We start from the raw sequence: 23,956 nt of genomic DNA on the forward strand, positions 1-23,956 counted from the left end.
GAGATTAATATAAGTCTCTCTGCATATCGTACCTTATTTGGGATTAATAATAGACATAAACATTAGAGGGAAAAATATGAAACAAATTAAAATGCAGCATGTACACTGAACTAAATATAAAAATTGTAAGTCTTCATTTTTATATCCAAAAACTTACAAAGATCAAGAAAATTATAACTATAAATATTGGGTGAAGACGTTTTGATAGACTTTTTTTTTACATCTTTTCTTTTGACCATATTGTCTCGTTGTAATTAATAAAAATATTAAGTCAGTAACCGCTTGAAAACTGACGAACAACGGAACAAGTAAATACCAAAAAACGGCGAAAGTTTCAACAAGTGAACAAAAAAAGTGTTTATCGGGGGTCGCATGCGTGTTCTTACGTAAAAACTGCTTAATACAATTATTTTATTTTGTCGCGGAAAACTTACAAAACTTTGGACTAACTTTCTATCCACCCTGGAAATGCCAAAACTCACCCCGCTTCATTGTTACATAAAATATGTTAAAATTAATTACATCAAAGTTATGAAATTAATTATATATAAAAAAAATACAATAGCTCTTGATCCTGTAACACTAGGTATACAAAAGCGCTAAAACAAATTGCTGTTCGCGAACTCATAAAAGTATCACACACTTTGTAAAGAAGTTGGCGAAGCATATTTGTATAGTTGTGAACAAAACTCGAGTTAATTGTTGCATCGCAAGTTACTTTGAACTTAGTTCACGTTGCTTGGTATAAGATGAATCGGGACCACCTTAGTTGTAATACTTTTACATGTTGCTCGTGTCATGGGATATCTATTGTGTAGTCGTGTGTACGTCTGTGCCTCGTGGTGTTACTCGTATACAATACGTAACAAATTTATTTGTTAGTTTCACCTATTTTTAACTAATTTAGAGATAAACGACTACCGTCAGTTACGTCATTTAATAATGAATCATTCTCACGATAGTTACTATCAATAATTAAAAAAAAAACCGTTGAAATGTCGTGCCAATGTTAAGAGGGGTCCTTCACCGGGTTTTAAAGTAAGGCTGTTATAGTTGTGTCGGACAGACGGTGCACCACACCAAGTGTGCTTCTACTGTTGTTGAACTAAAATATTATTATGTTTTCTCATTCAAATGTATCTTAAGAGATGTTTTCCTATATAGTATTTTACGGTAGTAAGTGTACAGAATTTACTTTTAACGAAAAAGATGGAAGTGAATTCACAATTAACAAAATACGTGATAATATATAAGTAGATCCATCGTAGCAAGACAAAAAGAGATAAATTAAAACCCTATAAAAGCATTTATAGAAGAAGCACAATACAATCTTACTAACTTACTTATTAACTTTAATACAATCTATAGCTGTTCTGCTATCCATTAAAAGAATGTGTGTGACTGTACAGAAAGACAGGACAAAGGAACATTAAATTAACTATCAAAGAATACGAAGAGAAAATATAAAATAAGTAGGTTGCGTTTAATAAATGGGGAGGTATGTTCGCACATAAAAAAGTTAGACGCGCCATTGCTCCTGAAACGCGTACGAAGCTACTTATACTGTTTGTCCTCGTAAAATATTTATTTAGGCAGTATAGCTTGGGGACTCCGCGTTACCTCACAGTAGGTACATATATTTTAAATAAAATATGAGATTTTGAAGTTAAATAATTTAAAATGCATGTTTTTAGACTGAACACACTAAAAAGTCTTCAAACAAACGTTAATTGTTAATCATTCTTTGACCAATGCCACGTGACCAAAATCTGACACTTTAGGGCAGTTTATCAGTATTAAATAGAATAAAAATATTATGAATAGATTTATAACAGTTTGCAAATTCAAAAATCAAACCATTTTGCCTATCGTGACAAGCTGCTGGACATAGGAATCTTCCAAGTTGAGCATTTGGTCCTTAGTGTCGAGAATAAGCCTGATAACTATAATCTAGTGTCTAATACTCTAGATTTGACCTAAGAATATCTAATTTTATGATTCAATAGCAAAAAACTTCCTTTTTGCATCAATATACACAAGCTTTGTAAATAAATTAGTCAAAATTTCACACACAAATAAATTCTTTCAAGTTCTAATCTTATTTTAATCAATTTGTTTGAAGACAGATGTGATTCGTAATTTAATATTTTCCATTGACGATTTACATCGTTTTCCTTTCAAAGAGAGGGCGAAAAGAAAAGGTATTCAGAAAGTAACAAGAAACAAAATATGTTGGTAATCAATTAAAATAGAAATTTCCAATATATTGAGATCTGTTCATCCGTGGTTTCTTGGAAAACTGAATTACTCCAACGTTTGATCTTTCACTGATCAGAGCTCTATGTGTCAATATATTACAAGAATGTATTTTATATTTTAACTAGCTGTTTAGTCGAGGTTTGTTCTTATAAAATCTTTTGTGAATTTAAATGACAAAGGGCGCCATCCAATTGCATATAAAACCATTCAAATTGGTACAGCAGTTTAGGGATCAGGTACACACGTCAAGACTATGTGGTTTACATAATTTTACGTAACATTTGGGACCGACAAAATATTTCATTTTATTTGTTTATCCAAATGTCCTATGTACACATGGCTATCTAAATAATACACATATTTTGATTTTAGAGACAAATGACACCTGTCAAGCCATAGACCACGAAAATAACCGTTTATTAACCGACTTAATACAATGTAAGTAACAGAAAAAAAACAGCTATAATTTAAAGCTAATATTACAAAATATAAAAGGGAAATGATATCCAACGTGATAGCAGTTGAAAGTGCAGAAACAACTAGTCCCGTTGCTTCCGCGTAATTTAATTTCAACGTTTGAGCTTACTGAAATACCATCTCCGGATCCTCTCCGTCGAGATTCCCCGGCGGCCAGCTATTGTTTCGAATGGCGAAACTAAATACAGTCCAAATTATGCTGTTTTGTTGATGGTTGATCTGGCTGGTAAGTAATGGTTTTATAGGGAGAATTTTTATTTTTGCAGCTGGTAGGGATAAATATCAGCATGGTAGGGATAAATATATCAGCAAACTACTTGGCGTCAGTTACCTCAAAATGTTTTTAAACTAAGACGTGTATTTGTGATGTTATTTGTATTAGAGAAATACTATTTTATTTATTATCTAATGTTTACAAGGTCTATGATTTTACTACCCACCAATATCATTATTTATTGTCGCTAAACATGCTCTGACCGAAGTCCGGACCGTTGTACGTAAAACTTCTATGTAAGTTTTACTGACAACGGTCCGGACTTCGGTTGGGTCCGAAACTAGTCGGGCAACACCCGTGTGAGTAAACAGTTGCATCATTTAATAATTAATCATTCTCACGATATTTACCATCAAAATACAGAAAAAAATATATACGCCTTTGACTTGATAAGAAGATCACATATAGATGTCTGAGTCAAGTCTTTGTAGGCCATTTTACGTAATTCTAGGCATAAAATAAAAAGAACGTTTTAATTCCAAAACAGATTTCTTTATAAAAACAGACGCTTTGCGAAATTTGAATAAAGAATCTTCGTAATGCAAACAATGCCTTTTATTATCCTTAGCTACTGTAATTCCAAATTTGAAAATTCTAAAAGTATTTTTTAGGTAAAAGAATGGCCAAGATAAAATGTCACGTAAAAAGGTTCGCTTGAACTTTAATTATTTAAAGTATTTAATATTTTTTTGTTAAAAATACAATAGATATAGCAAGACAAATTGCTCATTTATATTTTATCTGCAAAGAAAGAATGACTTAACATTTTCATTTTATAAAATTTAGACTTTTTAAGGAACGTAAAAAGGCGACATTTTTTTTTAAATGACAGACAAAACCTGATAATCTTCATAAAAAAAACACTTGGCTTAAAACGGATAATGAGAGATCATTTGCACTTATTTCACCAAGTAGGATAAGTATTACCAACATCACAAAGGTTATACGTAGGAGTTATCAACCCACATTTTGCGACTACATTACCTAAGCGCGATACAGCGTCACAATTAAAAGACAAACTTTGAAACAACCGCCATCTTGTTTATAGCTTGATAAATCAGACCGCCCATCTATTACGGACATTGGGGACAATAAAACAGTCTAATTTATCACCATCAATGTTACATTTAACGACTAGTTCTGTAACGAGTGATTTATAGAATTAGCGCCAGAACGCAAATTCATTGGAACTATTAGTACTTATCATTTGAGGCATACCGTAGCAGCCAAGTGGTTGTTACATTTGTACAACGATTAAATAGGTATAAAGTTCAATTGGTAAGGTCTGATGGTAAATAAAGTTGGTCAAGTACGTTTGTTCCGAACAAATGGGATAAGTGAAAACTTCATTGACACCAAAATTGATAAATTTATGAAAGTAACAACAAAAAATACTGCAAAATCTGGGAAGATAGCAACTATCACCGTTCATGAGATAAAGCCTGGTGATGGACAGACAAAAAAGAAAAAGGTAACGTTTTATCCCTTTTGTTAGGGAACCCTAATAAACTAAAGTCATGTACCAATTTTCCGACAGTAGTTTTTAATTGACGATATTTATGCAATATTTATAACTGTAACCACTGATATTGATGAATCTACTGTTTTAATAATTTCCGTATGTGCTCAAATCAATATGAAAAAACAACAATAATTCAATAGGCATTTACATCCCAAATAAAAATTGATGGATTCCAAAAAAATATTTATGATCCAACTATAGGCACGAATGATATGAATAGACGACATAGAAAAACTTCCTGGAAAACTGAACATGAAAGCTTTGACGAAAAACAAAAGGAGGGGGTTTTAATTTTGAATAACAATCAAAGCAATAGTGTAATAGTGGTTACAATATTGATATGATAAAGTTAAAAATAAAATCATGTGTGAAGCAAATACTTTATAACTATACAAATATACGAGCTCCTGGACTTCAAGTGAAATTTCTACAAGCGATTACGTCACTAAAAACACTCAAGTATATGAAAATGACATTTTCTTTTAATAAGTCACGTGACTTTGACCTGTCATTCCCATACATTCCAGCATTTCCTATTGATGTTACGTAAAATTTTAGAAGTCAATTATTTATTTAATAACGTTTTACTTACGCGTATTTATCAGGTAGTCCGACTAGTTTCGAACCGGAGTCCTTAATCATGAGCTGAGCGGCGGCGGGGCATCATCAACGAGAAAACCGTCTATATAATAATTATTATTAATCACGAAAGTTATTGTATAAGATTGTCACTTGTCTTCGAAGACCGGTAAGACAGTTTAGAGTTCTAACACATTGAAATGCATTCAGCGAAATCCTTTGCGAAGTAGTTAACCGCTCCTAGCCGTCCGTGGAATGCATTACCACTTAATGTGATACGTGCAAAATATCTGCTAACTCTATAAAAACTAGTTGAGAAACATTACGTGGCGCTTTCGTTCTCTTTTAAGTTTCTCACTTGACAACTTGTGTATAAAATATTTATACTGTTGGGGAGTCGCGTAGCTTTTTTTAAACGGCTTTCGGATTTTAAACCTTGTGTCGTAGAGGTTTCACAAATATCCAAGTCACATGCACGAGTACACCCAGACTCAGGACAAGCATTCGTGAAGCAAACGAACGTTTGTCCTACATAGGGATCCAAGAAAATGCACGTCGCGCAAAATTTGTTTGGTGTGGTTACCTCAACTACTCGGCTTCTGTGCAGTCAAATCCTGGCTAGTCTTCATAGAAGAACAAGTCGACGTTAGATGCCATTCAGAAACTTTTCATTGTAAATTATCTAAAGTACGAAAATCAAGACTAAGCGTACCGTAAGGCTAGAATCTAATAAAGGAATACCGTAAGCTCCGCTTTAAGAAATAACCATAAATAGAAATAGTGAAATTAGCTGTTAAGTCATATCAATCGTTTTTATATTTGAGACATTGTTGAGTATAACATCTCAATAAAAAATCAACCTGTTCCTTAGAACTAGACTAATAAATACAGCTGGAAACCCAAAAAGGTCTAACATTATCGGATTACACAATGAGGTTAAATAACAACCCAGACATAGTAAACCTCTTCGTCTAAAACATCGGCCTGAGTTCCAAACCATCCCTTAGGCCCAGTGGTCACATCACTTGACACGAGTCATACACGTGGTCACTAACAATTTAGCAAAGTTCAAGAGTTTGTATTAGTTCGAATTTAACTTTAACCTTTACAAATCAAGAACTAAATGATACGTGTCAACCAGGGGAATTTGAAAGTTCGATTCGAAGTTAGATGTGGAAATGAGACGGCACGATATATGGCGTAGAGCGCGGTCTCGCTTCTGCAATTGCGAGTCTTAGTTTAATATGTAGTGGTAGGAGTTCAGGTTGAAATGACATTTTTTTAGTCGTTTCTGACATTTGTATCTATGTCATGTGCTATAAATCAATTAAAAAAGTCGGGTGTGATCAATCTTAACTTCTGAATAAAAAAATTGGTACTTTTTTATAACAGTATTTTTTGTACGTATATTTATAATAGGTAAATAAATACGCTGGAATATTATTTTAGATACAAAGAAATGTATACATTTTTCATTTCCTAAATACGCAATATACCGCAAACGTTTCAAAATATCACATTAACACCCCAATTTACGAAACATTTTAAATGGAAAAGGTATTTCAGCATTCAATTCAGGAAATTCGTTCAATAACAAAAAAAAAGAAAACAGATAAAAGAGGTGAGTTGGCAGGTACGTGCCGCGACTGCCTAAGTTCCGGTACAAAGTGGGAGCTATTGTTTCTAGCCTCCCCAATAGGCAGCCCTTAATCTCGTTCAGTATTACGCAAAACACGCAACTGCCAATACGTTCAAATAATAGAATATAGAAAACATTTTTTCCGAAGATGACGAAGAATTTCCTGTGCCCAAAAGAAATGCTGAGTGTACGATGTTCAAAAGTTTACCTACTTTACAAAAGCTTTTGCTACGAAAGACGCATAAGTAATAGTTTAACGTGCCTTTCTAAACACGGAGGACCCTATGACATAGATGTCCACCCACTCATAAAACGACTTTATCAAGCGTAGCTTAACCTATGTTCGATCAACTCGTGCAGTTGTAGTCCAGCCACGAGCTTTTCTTCTTTTTCTTTCGGTTCCGTTCGAAATTAAAAAAGAAGCAACCGAAAGTTTGCACTTCGTTCGAAGTTCAAAATTATTCACGTCATCCGCTGCGGCCATTACTAAATTCGTCAGTTCGTACAAAGCACAGCTGACGGGTGCCCGCTTCGTTTTTCTACCGACGTGACTCTCCGTCCTATTTCCAAATAGTCGCCTCTTGTGTTGATTTTTCTTGGAACAGTTGAAACAACGTCGAGTGCAGAGATGTCAGCCTTGTTTCTACTAGAATGGAGTTTTAGAATTGCTAAGTGTCTGCGACTTGTAGCTAAATGCGTTTCAGGTAGAATATTCTATTACGTTTTATTATTTAGAATGTTTTACAGAGAGAAGAAACAGTATCCTTAACATATAACGTAACAAGCTTGAAAGTCAAAGTTGATAATCGTAAGGTTTTTATTGGAGTATCGGCAAAAGTTGTACAAAACTTTTTAATAGTGTCAATTATGATTTAAAAAAAAGTTAGGAGGACTTACGAATTTTGTAGGCTGCTTTAAAATGCAAATGTACTGTTGATACATACCTGAAACAAAATAAAAATGTCATTAGTTATGTTATTATTAAAGCAATTTATCAACTGTAAAGAAAACAGTTGTTGGTTAATCATATTATAGACTAAGAGCTCAAGTACTGTTTGCTATCCACAATAATAACGGAAAATGTTTTAGAGAACATATTTGACTAATCCTCGGGGTCGCATTCTATGGCTATAATTAATGAGCAATTAATTTTAAAAACTATTGTATCGTTAGAAGAAACATTATCTATTAGTAGGCTATCTCTATTAGCGCACGGCTCTTGGACAATAAACGTAAATCAAGTTAAATCATAATAATAATTTATTCAATAGTCGTAGTATTAGCAGAGGGATTTGTATGTGTTGATGTAGTTGGTTAAATTGTGACGTAATTGACAACTAATGCTGAATTACCGGTAATTGAGTCAGGATTTACAGCGCAGTAATTACCGAGAGTCTCTTTGATGGTTAATCAAATATTTTGGATAGGCTTAATGGTAAATAATATTAAAGGATTTATGATCATCATATTTTCATCAACTTTTTGAGGTCCGATAAGTTAGAAAATAACAACAGTTATTTTTATCTGCATACAAAATGATAGAGAATTTTGACTCACATGTATGTGAATTTGTGTCAAAAAACAATGTATGTGAAAAACACGTTTATGAATAGACCAGTATTCTATTTTACGTGTCAATTCAGGGAAAACACGCTAAATAGCTATGTCAAGCGCAGTCCTGTATTTTTAGAGAATTTTAAAATTTTCTCTATGAATAGATTCACAACCCGATTTTTGACTAACACTGAAAGCTTTGCGCGTTTTCAATATTTATTTAGCACATAAGGCCATATTTTTTAAATAGAGACGAGTTGCATTCTAAACACAGAAAAAAAAACAGAACGACAAAACAATATGCAAAACAATTTATGTCATAACTTAATAAAAATAAAGTTTAAAATTGAAATAACAGTACACATTGTACAACCACGTTCAGTTAGATTGTAAGCGCTAACGTGATTGGATGGGGCTGGCCTGACCTCAGGCACTCTCAAAGGTGGTCCGACAGAGTCAACACAAGAGGAGGCCGATTTGAAAATAGAACGCCCGAGTCACGTACTGTTGAAAAAAGGAAATCGCGCGGGAAGAGGGGACTAGTGTTGTAATTCAAAGGGTTTGTTAAACTATAGATTTGGTTTGTGTCACCTGTTTAGGGTACATACTGGTTTTCATTATATCATAGTCAAAGACAATAACTAATTAGACGCAAGCAAAAAAAATATCATACCAAGTATGTCCTTTTTTCATTTTAGTTAGTGTTTGCTGTAATATCTGTTTAACCGTTAATTAATTTAAACATGTATGTACATTAATTCAGTAATAGGGCTTATGTTAACAAATCCGCGATAATTCATATTTATATTTAATTTTGTTGTAATATACCTATACTATCTTTTTCAATTTTAAGTTGCGCACGTATATACAACATTAAGTACTTTTATTACTACTATCACCTATTTGCTGTTTTACCTGTGTATGTATCTAGTGTATATAATTGTTGGTAAACAAATAGAGTTAAATAAAATAAAATTGTTTTGTGGAAAATATTACATCAGTAATACAAAAAGGCGGCCCATGCAGTGTTTCCGCCCGGGATCGAACCGGGGACCTTCTGCGTGTTAGGCAGATGTGATGACCGCTACACCACGGAAACGGTCCCCTACGGCTCGAAATAAGGGAGCATAATTTTGCACAAACATTGATATATAAAGAGAAAAAAATAAAACAAGGATATGCCTTAAATTTTTAAGGTCGTGTAGAGTCTGTATGAAGCTGGCATAGGACCGTAGAAATTGGCACGAGAAAGGGTGGCCTACCCTTTCTCCTATGCCAAACAGTAGGAGGACAAAGGGTATGGACGATGATGATGATGATAACTTAAATAATAAATTATTTATTGTTTAAAATAACAAATACACATTGCATTATTAAGAGAGGAGAAAATCAATTTATAATACATGCGAAAAAGTGGCAATTTTATACTAAAACCAGCTGACCCAGCAAACGTTGTTTTGCCGAATATTTATTCTAGGTGTATGTAATTTTAATGCCACATTATAAAAAAAATAAAAACAAATCATTTCCTCCAAAAAATAAAATATTTTTTTTTAGTGTGAGCAACCCTTAGTGGTACGAAAAATAGATGTTAGTCGATTCTCAGACCTACTGAATACGCTTATAAAATTTGGTAAAAATCGGTTAAGCCGTTTCGGAGGAGTACGGTAACTAACATCGTGACACGGAAATTTTATATATTAGAAGATAATACCAAATAAATTACAGCCATCCTAAATTGCATCAAAATGGCGCCTCATGATTTGTGACGTCACGCGGTGCTGTGCCTCGATAGCGACGTAAGCGTGCGCGCCCTCTGTACTGCGGTCGTGTAAATCACTAGCGCCAGCTTTAGTGGTTGAATGGTGTATTGATGGGGCATTAGACAGGTATTGAATAGTGAGGGGGAGGGGGGGGGGTGGTATGTTTCATTTTAATATTCGGGTAAGTAATGTGTTTAGTTCAGTTATGTACCCTTCAAGTCGTGGTGGAGGTCTACAATACAGAATAGACCATCCATCAGACCACTCTTCATTATTTTTAGGTCTTTATTTATGGGCAAAATTTTTAATGACTGTTAGCACGTAGATTAACCAAGTGTCTAAGCTAAAATGCAGGATAAATATAGAGACAATGGCGATGAAAACATGCACCAGACCTTAAATTAACATTGTAAATTATTTTACTTCTGTAAGTAATGAGATCTTTACCCTTTCAGGCTCCTTGTGACGTATGACTACAGTATCTACCAATGAGTCTTCAGGTGTGAAAGAGAGACACTACTATACACCAAGTAGTGTGCCATCTCGCTTTTACAATTGTAAAAGATTATTGTAGGCGATGGTGGTGACCTCAGGACAATTATTTAGAGTAGAATAAATAATTCATCAACGTCCTCTAGATTAAACAAATACGAATGAAAATAATATTAAGATTCGTCTAGACTCTAGACGAAAATGTGGATGAACTCTTAATTCTAGAAAGTTGATTAAAAGTAATTTCTCATAATTATCTAGTGAAACGTAATGAGATAGAGATTTTACATAATGAGTGTGTGTCTGTGTCTGTATCTACATATTACATTTACTTGATGATGAGACAGCAGTTTGTGTTTCTAATAATTTAAATTAGTGTTAATACAAAGTAATGATAACACTTAACATAAATTAATTTAGTGGTAGACTCTTTAAAAGGTAGAAATATTGTTTCAGCGATGAAAATTCTCTGTTTGAGGCTTTTTGTATTTCTTTTAAGTTCAGTATAATAATTAAGAAGGTGTAACAATACCTGAAATATGAATGTCCTATTCGGCAAAGACTTTTTCTCATAGAAAATACACAAGAATATTCCAACAGACTAGCTCCCTTTGGTTGCTTTTTGTAACTCCGCTTCTTGGACTCAACATGTAGATGATATTTTTACTTCATATTTATTTTTCTATTTGGTTCTTTTTTTTTAATTATTTGAACTTAATTAATACATTTTTGTTACAAAACATAGTAACTTTTCTCCAATAAGCCAAGAACCAAGTATAAACGTAGTCTAGTTTCTCTCATACACGACCTAACTAGATTTAATTAAACTTGCCTTTGTTAACGAACTTGTGGGCAGCGGTTTATATTTTAATGTTTAGACTATTGTCGCATTTAATTCTGCTAACTTCATAACACATGGTTAGGCAAAGGACTTAATATTTGTTCAGCCAGTACGGAGGGAATTTAGAGTACGAAGCTGAAATGTAGCAAGTTTTGAATACTAGATATTTTATTCTTGTGGAATTAGGTATTTGGTCGCGTTCCCGGTTTATATTTTTGTACAATTTTGTGTAGCACGATTTTTATGCTGCATTCTTTGTAGGATTGAACATGGTTCTTGTTTTGAATAATTTGGCATTCTATGCAAAATATAAAATGTGTGTATTTTATTTTTGTAAATAAAAAAAATAACTTATATTGGGAAGATGTAACTGGAAGATTTTTTCTCTAAGTAACATGTAGTCTAACCAATTATTAAATGATGAATCATTCTCACGACAGTTACTATCAAAATATAGTCTAACCAAGTTTCAATAACAGTAAGAATCAGATTAATTCATTACATGTACACAAAACTATCGTCAAATCAGAAGACAGAATCAAAATCTTCAGTCTCGTGTAACATTGACTCCTAGATCACAAAAGCCTAATTTATCTTTGGTAAGAAAACAAAAGAGCGATGTTCTTTCTGCACAAAGAGCTATGAGGCACCTGGAAAGACCTGGAAGGTTCTGGAAAGCTTTATTCCAGTTCAATTAATCGTGGCAGCAAATGAAGTTGGTCGCCACCTCCTTCGTAGGTATTTTTAATTAAAGCAAGCCTCGGCGCCCACTAAGCGCTTTACAGATAGGTCTTAACGAAAAGCGGTAGCGAGATAACCTGATTGATTAACCAGATAATTAATAGTAATAGGTATGTTTTTTAAGGTTAAGTAATTAATTTCTGACTTAAAAAAAAAAGAAATAACGCCGAATCGTAAATGCTATATTATGAAAGTTAATCTCATTATGTCCAGTTAGGCAAAACTAGCCCGAAAACAGATGCACATAAATGACTTTAACGTCATAACGTTGAAATTTTTAAGAGCCATTTCAGATGAAAACCTTCTTGTTTAATATTTAAACAAAACGCTTTCTGTACCACCACTGCCGTACCTCAAGGCATTCTTATACCTGCTCTAATGGGATAAAGTTTTATGGGCGGGAAAAACTCCTTCAATGAGCTGTTGTAGGATCATATGCAGGCCTGAAGGAATGCTGCGAAATGCCAACGTGTTCACAGCGTGAAATAACGCTAACTATTTGGCTGTAATGATCAATTACTGACGTGTTTATGGATTGTAGAGTGACTCTGTAAAGAAAGTAAGTGAGATTAATGTAGACGCTTTGTTCTGATAGGTCTTTGTTTAAGGTAGATATAGATTATAATTAGTACGTGGTTAAGAATGAAAAGGGTTATGTCCGTCTCGAATTTCTGCTTTAACTACCGGCCAATCTTAAGCTTAGACAAAGACGTGCCAGCTCCTTACTTTTCTAGTAAGTAAATTCCATTTTATGATGAAAACTATAGAACAGTACCTTCAACAAAAACAATCCAACTATTATAGATAAATTTTAAAACAAAAACAAAAATAATTTCTATATGCACCCGTAAATAATAAAGCGCTACAAATAAAAATCAGCGCTTGAAAGCGCTGCATGACTAACGAACTGACGCGAAGTGCAGACCTAACTTCATAGACTATTCAATAGTTCCCTGCACTATGCATGTATTGCTTTTTCTAGTGCTCGTATGCAAACATAGCGATTCTCATTTGTTTTTGAGAAAATTCACGAGAGACTATCGAACGGAGCGAGTCAATTTGGTATTAGATATTCAACATACAAAATTGAACTAAAATCTCATCGTCTTATTTTTTAGCGACCAACTTTTTAAGGATTGTAATTTTTGAGTACCGGGGGTTTTCACAAGCTCATAGACATGTTGGGTAAAGGACTCTATTCTTGCCCCTTATTGAGTCTTAAAATTGTTACAATAATGTACTAAGTGTTCTCATATTGAGTTTTAAGTCACAGGCATCTCCGTATGCTCAATATCCTGTCTTCTGCAATGTTGCGTACAAAAAGAATAGAACACAAGAAAATCCATGGAAATCTCTTTCGTCTCCCTGCAAATCACATTTAAATTCATTTTAAGTATTTTCAAGTGTTACTTTGATCAAAAGTCATTCCGGAATTAAATTTGAGAGCAGCGCGCTGTACAGATGCCTTCGTCACTGCCTCGAACCGTGAGAAGACTCTCGCAATCAACGCTTCTAAGGAATTCAAAGACTTTCATTTATAGCACTTTATTATTTTAAAACAGTTAGGACGATGGTTAAATATCTGTCTTATTAAATTTAAACTGACGGTTCACGTTAAAAATTGTAATTTTTGACACTATTGGGTGATTTTCTAAGGTATTTTTAGAGTGCCGTCCAATATCACCGGAGTGAACTGATATGCATTTTACTAACGGTAATTTCCGCAAAAAAGAAATTACTAAACATTATATCGCTTTAAAACATTTTAACAAATAGCAGATGTAATAAGCCCGATCGAATGTTTTACGGTACTACATATAAAGATCTCAAACATATTATTAAAATCACCCTGTTAGAGCTCCCAGATCATAAATAAGGCTATCAAATCACTTGCCTAAAATACACACATACACACATGTCAATATTCCTATCACACCCGCCAGATTATTGGCAACGCAATTATCCACAATTATTCAAGAATTGATTGCTATAATTCTCAGTCGATTCGTGCAATCACGCCTTACGTGTGTAATCACCTCACATGTTACTAAACAGCTGTTCTATTGTAAACGTTGATTGTAATCATATGGTGTTTAACGAAGCAGCTATAATAATTAAGGACTTATGTTAATTGACAATAGATCGATCCCTCAAAGGATATGGAGTCTGCAATTACTTGTGTGAATATTATGTAGGCCTTGATTTTGTATTGTATTGTTGTGCAATAATATAGCCATCAAACGTACGATACGGATTTTATTTTACTAAATCCATTGGAAATTAAGAAAATAGAACGCATTACAGAAAATTAAAGGTAAGGAAATGGGACTAATAGTTATTTTTGATAGCACCAGAATATGTTGCTAAATAAATAAAAGGTCAACGACGCCGGCACGCATTTTTGCAATTGAGTGAATTGAATATAGAAAAAATAAAGTTCTGATTCAGAATTGAGTTTGAGCATATCAGAAATCTTTCAGATTCAAAATCAAGTACGTTCCGAGTTCTTGTTTTTAATAAATGACTGGCTTGGAAAAACTAATAAGAACGGGCCAACATCACGACTTCGCGGGGAAACTAAGCCATACAAACTGACTGACAAAGTTATTTTAAAATCTAACCTAAAACCGCCAAAATCGATCACCAACAACAATACTTGAAACCAGAACAATCGATTGTATCAAATATCAGTTTGCACCAGCAGTCGTGAATCCGATCAACATGACTATCGGACCACAAACAAATCAATATCTACCTAAAACATCAATGTTTTTACTGACAACATCACCCTTATCACAAAGCAATAAAGTTCAAATTTATTGTTGTTGTGATAGTCGTACAAAAAGGCGATATTTCAAAATTGAAAAGCAGTCGTGGTCGACATGGTATTAAGCTTCCAATCAAATTGTTCCCGACGATTGGAAACTTCTAACGGACAGACGGAAATATTCAGTTTAATTAATCTTCAGTTTTCATACATGGTCGATACAACACGTTACCTTTCCGAGAGCCACTTTACAACAATTGCATTATTTTGTAAATAAAACCTTTTTCGAATATCAAGATAATATTTTAAGCGCCCCTGCGTAATCTGCTTAACCACTTTTAACACCAATCGTGAAGGTTGTATCTCTGGCCAACCTCAAAGCAAAAAGTGCTTTACGAGCACATATTTAAAGCAGCTATTCCATTGGATATTTAATCAAAAATTTACAAACGTGTTCACCTGAAAATTTCCTCGTCAAGTAAAAATTAATCGTGTCATATCAGTAAAAAGGGAGTCAATTAAGCTTTCATAATTGTATTTGTAAATATTAAGGAGGATGATTTTATAGCGTTGAATACACTGCCGTTTGCGGCTATTGAAAACTGGTTTAATTTTCGTAAAAAATGATCAGGAATATCTTCATCATTTTCAGCCTTCGACCACTGCTTGACATACCTAGGCATTCGTTTGTTTTTGAAATCCATTCTATTTCTGCTAAAAGCGACATTTTAAATTAAAATAGAGACACACCTTCAAAGAGACCTCCTTAGACCTAAAAACTATAGGAGTATATATATATTTTTTTAGTTTTTAATCATGGCTCACAAGAAAAAAAGGACACGATTGAAAAGTTTAGATGCAATATTAATGTAGGGAATAATAGTGTGGTAAAAATATCTTATATGTCGAGTAACGTGCCTATTTCAGACTATTATCTATTTTGTGATCGATTGAACCAAATTTCGAATTGAAGCCTTACGCGAAATAAAAGTGTTTTTAATGTTAACAGGTTATTTGATATTTCTACCAAACTTATTTATATACAAAATTAAACCAAATATGAGGTTGACTACGGAACTCAAAACCGGTTTTACACATTAACCACGACTTATTTACTTCTAACCAATTTTAACTTTGTATTTATGTTTCATTTGTATCAAGTAAATAAAACCTTTTTGGTTAAATACTGAGGAACGTGGAATTTGAACTTTTAAACACGAATGTATTTAAACATGGATTAACTTTTTTCTTTACTGCTGCTGGCATTTAAGCGGCTAACAATTTGATAAGGGCCAATGGAGTTTGTGGACTTTCAGGCAATCAATTAAGAGGCTTGTGTAATATGTTGTAATAATACCAACTATGCCTACACGTCCCACTGCTGGACACGGGTTGTTTTGAGAATTGATTACTACACTAGATCACTGCGGCTTGGCGACTTCAAATTCCAGGGTTTCTTACGATGTCTTCCTTTGCTAGTGGCGTCTTATATTAATTAAGAAAGAACATATAAGTTTGAAAAAGTCACATTACTACTTCGCCTGTTTTGAGATCGAAAATGCACCTTTCGTGAGACTACTGTTATGTAGATCGTTTTAAATTCTGTAGTTCTATGAAAAAAAAATGAATAAAATTGTTAAGCTAAATTTAATTTCTTATAGGAACCAAATATTTCTTGGAACTTGGCGGGATATATTATTAAATGAGTCGCTCGTGTTCTGGCAGCTGACAAACTGTAATTTTTAATTAGTTCTAAAAAGTTGCTAATACTTAAACATCGCGTGTTTAAAAGGAGTATATTTTAAAGTAACAATAGAAAGAATAAAAATACCTAAATATATAAAGTATCAAAACTATTGTTTTTTCAACTGTAAAGTTAGATAAGCGCGTGCAGCGACAGAGGGATCTTTGTATCGCATCGTTACGTTCATTGCATATTCATGGTGTGTTTTGTTCAAAATGGCCGCTGTTATTGTTACCATTTGTGATTCGTTAGCGGGAAACGTTTTTTAGGTAACTCCGACGTGTGATTGTGAGGTGGGTCATTAGACTACTATGTATATAAAACATTGACGTCAAAAAATCACCTTTATCAGTATTATAGTAGACTTTTTTATTCTACTTGCAAAAAGAAAACTATCCATTGCATTCCTCTTTCATTTCTTATACGTATATTTGCGTATAATATCGTATAGTCAATGCTGTAATACTGATTTATTTAGCATCCGAAAAAATTGATACTGACTCTTTTTTGCACTACGAAGGTGCGACTGGAGTTTTTGTCCAAGAACATACCTACATAAAGCAAATTCAACGAAAAACGATTTAAGACAGGCAAAGTAGAAAACATCAGCGCAGGTCCTTAAAATAGCTTTATGCTAACATTACACCTATTAATATAATTGATAATAACTGAAACGCCAAGACGGAGATTGGATGACATTTAACACAGCGACAGAATAATAACCTGAATTTAGATTTCATAAAGCCTCCTCATCTAAAAGGCTTTCACGAGGCGCAGGTGGGCCGCGAGCTACTTGTAATATAAAATCATTTAAAAAGAGTAACTCTAGCGTCTCTTGCCAGTTTTTTGCTATAGAAATGACGATCTTAGTCTGAAGTAATTTTGGAAATTGTTGCCTATTCAAGAGGCTTTCATAGTTAAGTACGTAACTTTAATTTTTGATTTTAATCGTACTTATTAAGTTTGGGTTTCTAAAGAGGAAGGTTTTATTTAGTTTCATCTGTTCCGTTGTCGGTCAAATATTAGAAGATTTTTATCCATTTCATGCTAGAGCTGGAAGATGGTCATAGGAGCTCCAATAAAAAAACACCATCGAAAGAAGATTCGTTTGCATTGGCTTTTCGAGTACTTTGACTACAATCCAAAAGAGCAATCTAAAAGCTTTATTTTTTTCCAAAAGTTAAATTGTCAAATCACAGACATTATGGGAAGGTGGGGTAAGACGGGGTGGGGTAAGTATATATAATACAGTATTAATTGAAAAGTTATTTTGACGCCATCTAGTCGTATTTATCAGTACTTGTTAGAGTCGCAAAAAGTTTGTTCGAAGGAGCGCACGATTCTTCATGGTAAGTACATTTTTAAAATTTGAAGTGGTTTTATCTAATTATTGAAGCATATAAAGTGCATGACTGTTATAATGTATGATAAACATAATGTGTGACATATTTTTTTTGTTAATTTGTATTTATTTTACTATTGTAAACTCATTAATTCATGCCGGTTTCTTTTGATTTATAACCTCTAAAAATTCAATACAACTTTTAAGTCCAGTTTGGGAAAGATGGGACACTTATGTGGGGCAAGACGGGGTAGGTACCCGATCTTATCCGCTGAGTTGTTATTCAGTTTGTATTGAGATTGCATTCAACATTAAGTATTTTTTTATAGTACAGTTCCAAAAACAGTAATGTTGTCATTTCCTGATGCTTAAATGGCTACACCGCCGTAAATCATTTAGCAAACTCTCCACCTCCACCAACTGCTTCAACCTCATGTCTCAAGCAGGCAACAGTAAATGATTATATAGATAATGATGCATTCCATCTGGTTAGCCCGAAAAAGTTAATGCCTTATTCGCGATTCGCCGAAAAAAGACCAAGACAAGTTCGAAGAAGGGGAAAAGCAGCTATTATTACTGCTTTTCTATATAAAAAAGAATGAGAGGAAAACTAAAATAGGTAGAAACTAAAACCACATGTAACAAACAAAAAGTAAATGACAAAAATAACAATAAAGAGAACTTGAAAAACCGAAAAAGCGAAAAGGCACAGAAGAAGAAGATACAGAATGTCTATACTGTCGCGGCTTGTATTCCGATTATCATACTTGTATCACTTATCGTACTTGAGGCAAGTGAGCGCATTGTGTCTGTGCAGGAGTGGAAGACAGCGATGACGAAGCTGAACATATCTGCCCGGTTTGTGAAGATGACGGCGCTTAAATAGTCTATACCCCATCTTACCCCAGGGGTATACCCCATCTTACCCTATAGGTGGGGTAAGATGGGGTGATTCAGTTATTTTTTAAAAGTTTATATTTTTATGAGAAGAACTTATTTTTTTTTTGTTTTGACTGATTGTTATTAAAAGAAGAAAGACTGATTATTTAATTAATAAAAGTTCCTACGTTGTGCAATTAAAAAAGATGGGTTTTATTTATGAAATACCTTAAGGTCCCCGTCTTACCCCACCTTCCCCTACATAAGTTTTAAGTAGTCTAAGGTGATTGGGATCACTTTTCACAATCATTCCTAAAAAAAATGATGCCCCGAACCTAACTGGGGCTATAAACAACCAAATACTTACCTGCACAAAAATAAAAATAAGAGCTTGGTTACTTTATGAGATAATCATGTTTTGTCCAAAGAATATATGAGAAACAGATAGAAATAGTCTCATAAAGACTATCACTGAACGTTTTCAGAGCTCAGCTAACTAAAATCGGTAGACATTAAGAAAACGGTGCATTGTTTGCTTTTAATTAAACTTCGACGGCGACCGCCATTTTGTTTTCATACACCCACGTACCTGAAACAATAGAAAATTTATAAGTTGGTTCACTTGTGAGGTCATGTTTGTATACTTGAACTTTTGTTTTACATCGCTCATTTATTTTATTATTATTTTATGTTATTTTATCGGGCAACTATAGAAATATTAAAAGCAATTTATTTCAGCGAGGACTTCGTAATCATCGTTATTCTTTTTTTTACACGACTTCCGCGTTATTCACATGCAACTTCATAATTTAGTCACATGTACAAAAGACCCAGACTCAGGACAAGCATTCGTGGATCACACAAATGCTTGTCCTACGCAGTGATCGAACCAGCGACGAGCCGCGCTCTGCATTAATTCGATATGATTATGATTTGATACGATCTTCGTGACAAACTGACTAAACGATATACTAGTCGTAACGGAATGCGAATTCGCTGACGAAACACTGGCTTACAATGATGTGATCTCAATAAAACTTGGTCTAAACGCAAGCTAATATGTCTCACGAAAGTTACAAAAACTTATACAAACACAGTCAAACTCTACACACGTAAGCTTAGTTGAGGCAAGTAAAAATATAAAGAAACAAATATGCTGTTTTTGCACAGCTATCAAGATAAAAAGAAGCAAGTTTTAAAGTAAGAAGTTCATAATGTTCTAACTCTTGTTGTTAGGGCCCCCTTGGGCGAATATCATCTTTCATTACAATATTAACTTTGATGAAACTCAGGACAGACTATTAAGAAACATGTCTGTAAGGTGTACGACCTTTGCTACTTTAAATGTTTAATTGAAGGTGTATCATGTTTATACAAGTATAACGTTTTTTTTCAAACTATGAGGTAATATTTTTCAAAGAGGATTATGTAGTATAGGTTTTAGAGATTATCCAAGTCAATGAAATAATATTTTGATGATTTTAAGCCCATCCAGTCATTATCGAAAATACAATTGCTTTTCATGTTTTTTGTTCTTCACTGCATTTTTAATACGTTACAATAAGAAGTGTGCTTAACTTTCTCAATCAGTATTCTATGTTAGAATTCTGTTTTTCAATCACCTAAATTAAATTTATCACCTACATCACCAAACTATGTAAAACCTAACCAGCTGTCTCATTCCAAAAATCTCAGTTAGCACAACTACTCACTGAGCGGCACTCTGGTACTATGGCACTAGGCGAATTCATTTACAGTCAGCAAGACCTGTAAATCTTCTTGGCGGGGCTACCGCTGCCGTCGTCACTTACCGCAGCAGCTCGGGCCAGGAGAAGCGCGGGACTGTCACATCGTCCTTATTTATAAATAAGGAGTTGTAGAAAGTGAATTTTTTGGAGGATTATCATGTTACTTCCGTACATGCATAAATAATACTAGCTGTTGCCCGGGGGCCCGCCTGCTTCATATGGAATAATCCTATCCTATGTGATAATCCTGGCTATAAAGTATATGTGTACCAAGTTGTGTGTGAAAGCGGAACAAACTTCCAAAAACTCATACAAACTCTTGCGTTTATAGCATTAAGTAGAATATGGCAATTACATAAGAGGATTGAAGCACAAAAAAGAAGAAAGTGTGTGAAAAAATTGAAAAATGAATAAACCAATAAAATTAATGATCATACAACTTATGTCTTGATATGTATACAAATTGTTTCGCAGAAAACAATAAAACATTTAATAAAATAATTATAACGAAATTGAGGTTAACCGCCCAATTACACGGTTCATTAAAGCAGTGACAATAAATTACGTAAACCATCATTAACTAAGGTAATTGGGTCAAACGTTTGGTCATGTTTAATGTTACATTTTTGTGCAAATCACTGTGGTTACGCCTTTGGTTATTGAGATAAAGGTTATCAAGAAAAACTAAGTTAAATCAAACGAAGCGACTGGAAGGGGACGATGAATTTTAGTCCTAAGTAATCAGATAATAGAAAAAAATATGTTTATTTTTCTGTGAGTTTCTTTATAACGCTGACTTAAGAGAAATAAGAAGTCTTTTTCTCATCTTTTTGTTTCGTGTATTGTTCACCCCGCCATCTTCGCGGCCCCATCCAAATTGTTTATATCCTTGCTGCTGCGAGTTCTTGCGATCCAAAATGTATGGGCACTGACAGTCCCTATTTCAATGTCTTAAGATCTAAATTCGCATGTCAACTGCAAGTCTACAGCTTTGTTTACTAATGCCTGCACTGAATTAGCGCTGAGTTCGGTACGCGAATTTCTGAGTGGTTATTCATGAATGTTGCAGTAAGCGGAAAGCCGTGGTAAATCGTGGGGAACGCACCATATTATGAGAAAACTTTTGGTCCATTGTAAATGCTTATAAGTGCTCGAAATGTGCAATATTCTGGTAGTGATTAACAAAATTCCGGGGAGGTTTCAATGTTGCCTGGTTATGAGTTTGGTGATTTATCTGAGTTGGAAAGGAGGTCACTAGTTTTGACAAAAGCGTTTATGTAACTTCATAGGAGCTGGTTGGGATGTGTAGGAAATGTATGTACGCCACAAGTTGCTATCACCAATGTGAGAGCAAGAGAGAAAACCGTGATAACGTATCGACAAATCCCTTAGTTAAAAGACTAGAATCGCTTCTGATCTATAACTAAATGTTAACATTGTTCATAAATTGTATGCAACAAACACAAAACACTACAACGAGTACAACTAAATCTAAACAAACGAAGATTATCTTCCAATCAATCCAATAATCTTCGAATAACCAACTGAGAATTCCTCTAACAATAATCAATAGGCCAACAATAGACCGCAGAATCCCTTCAAAGGTAACTCTTAACAACATTACCCTAATCATCTTCTATAGACAACACAACAATGCCTGTACCACGAAACTTCAAACCAAAACTTTAACCGTTGTGAAGGCAAGACGCCGAGATACGTAACGTAGCGCGTTATCCCGCTCGCACACCGTCTATAGATTCACTTTAACTGATCATGGTAAGTGCGCAGAGCCATTATAAGCCCGCAAAGATTTCTACAAACTTCTGAGAAGGATCCTCTCATTCCAAGTTTCAGCACGTTCCCTTTATCTAATCACGGCTGGCCCTTAATTGAAACTTATTTAATAAAACCACTGCAACGACACAAACCAGTCACGGGGCTTCTCACGGAAAAGGATGTTATTCGTTTTCATTTAGCACTGATAAATCGAGTTACCGTATGTATTAAGTTGTGTACATATCTATACCAATATATAAAGCTGAAGAGTTTGTTTGTTTGTTTGAACGCGCTAATCTCAGGAACTACTGGTCCAAATTGAAAAAATATTTTTGTGTTGAATAGACCATTCATCGAGGAAGGCTTTAGGCTATAAATCATCACGCTGCGACTAATAGGAGCGAAGATACAATGGAAAATGTGAAAAAAAACAGGGCGGTTATAAATTATAACTTATATCTTCTACCCACGGGGACGAAGTCGCGGGCAACAGCTAGTTATATGTATAAAATGAAATAGAAACTGGTGAAGTGCAAGTCGGACTCGCGACACAGAGGGTACAAATAGACTAATTTAAAAATCGCTTGCCCTTATTTATGCTCGTAGCAAACGTTGCTAAAACTCTATCTTTATTTTTAATATTTGTTGGTTAAGCGGTACGTATACATGCCATAGTCTAGAAATCCAAAAAATGGTATTTTTGTGTTTTCTCGCTTACACATAGAATTAAACACTGATAAAACATTTTATGTTTTAAAAATCACTATTATATGAAAAAAGTGATGACAAAAATCACAGTCTGTTTTTTAATAAGGTTTAAATTTATTAATAAAACAAAGATACTACAAATTGGGTCGAAGATGAAAGCGATATAAATATTTTATCGAGAGTTTAGTACATGCTTTAGAAGTAAATTAATCTTGCTTTTTCCTTCTACAGCCTTCAAATTTTGCGCTAGATTATAAAAATCCGGTATTAAATCTGCTCTCCTTTGCTAACAAGTTGAAAAAGATACGTGTTTTAGTTTTAAATTAGTTTAGAAGACGTGAGTTTAGTAAATACAACTTGAGATACTGAGGAAAGTTCACTACTTGTACCATGAGATTTGATATAAGACGGATGCCGTTATAAAAGAGAGCCGGCGCTCTACGATGCACGTAGCTGTGTCCTGCTCACACGACGGAGTGTTTGAAAGATCTTAGTCAAGTCACTGATTGAGAATTAAAGCAACTTGAGTACCTTAAAGCTCTTAATCACTAATACTAAAATAAATTCTTCAGTTCTAAGCAGAGTTCCTAATTTAGTCTGTTAACTTTTTAATTTAGAACAAGCCTTAGGTACTCAAAACTTCGTTGAAAATATTAAAACCAAAAACAAAATTGTACGAGTATTTTGTACTATTTTATTTCATGTTGATCTGAAATATAATTGATTAACAGAGTAGTATTCCCATTCGCTACTGTGTGGCATCGCGAATTTTTTCAGAGAATAAAAAAAAAAGTTTTTTAGTCTATGGCAACTCACAACTAAACGTCACTTTCTTTTTTCGCGACTTAACG

The 23,956-nt window shown here is 34.0% G+C and overlaps 1 protein-coding gene and 1 non-coding gene across 3 annotated transcripts in view; both read right to left on the reverse strand.

The window, feature by feature from the left end:
- Window positions 1-23,956, reverse strand: part of LOC113496585 (syndecan) — a 355,446-nt gene that overhangs the window by 53,846 nt on the left and 277,644 nt on the right. The window lies entirely within an intron of this gene.
- Trnav-aac lies at window positions 9,331-9,403 on the reverse strand. Its single transcript has one exon. It is a non-coding gene; the product is annotated as a tRNA-Val (tRNA).

Source organism: Trichoplusia ni, chromosome 8, assembly GCF_003590095.1.
Source record: "Trichoplusia ni isolate ovarian cell line Hi5 chromosome 8, tn1, whole genome shotgun sequence".
NCBI lineage: Eukaryota > Metazoa > Arthropoda > Insecta > Lepidoptera > Noctuidae > Trichoplusia > Trichoplusia ni.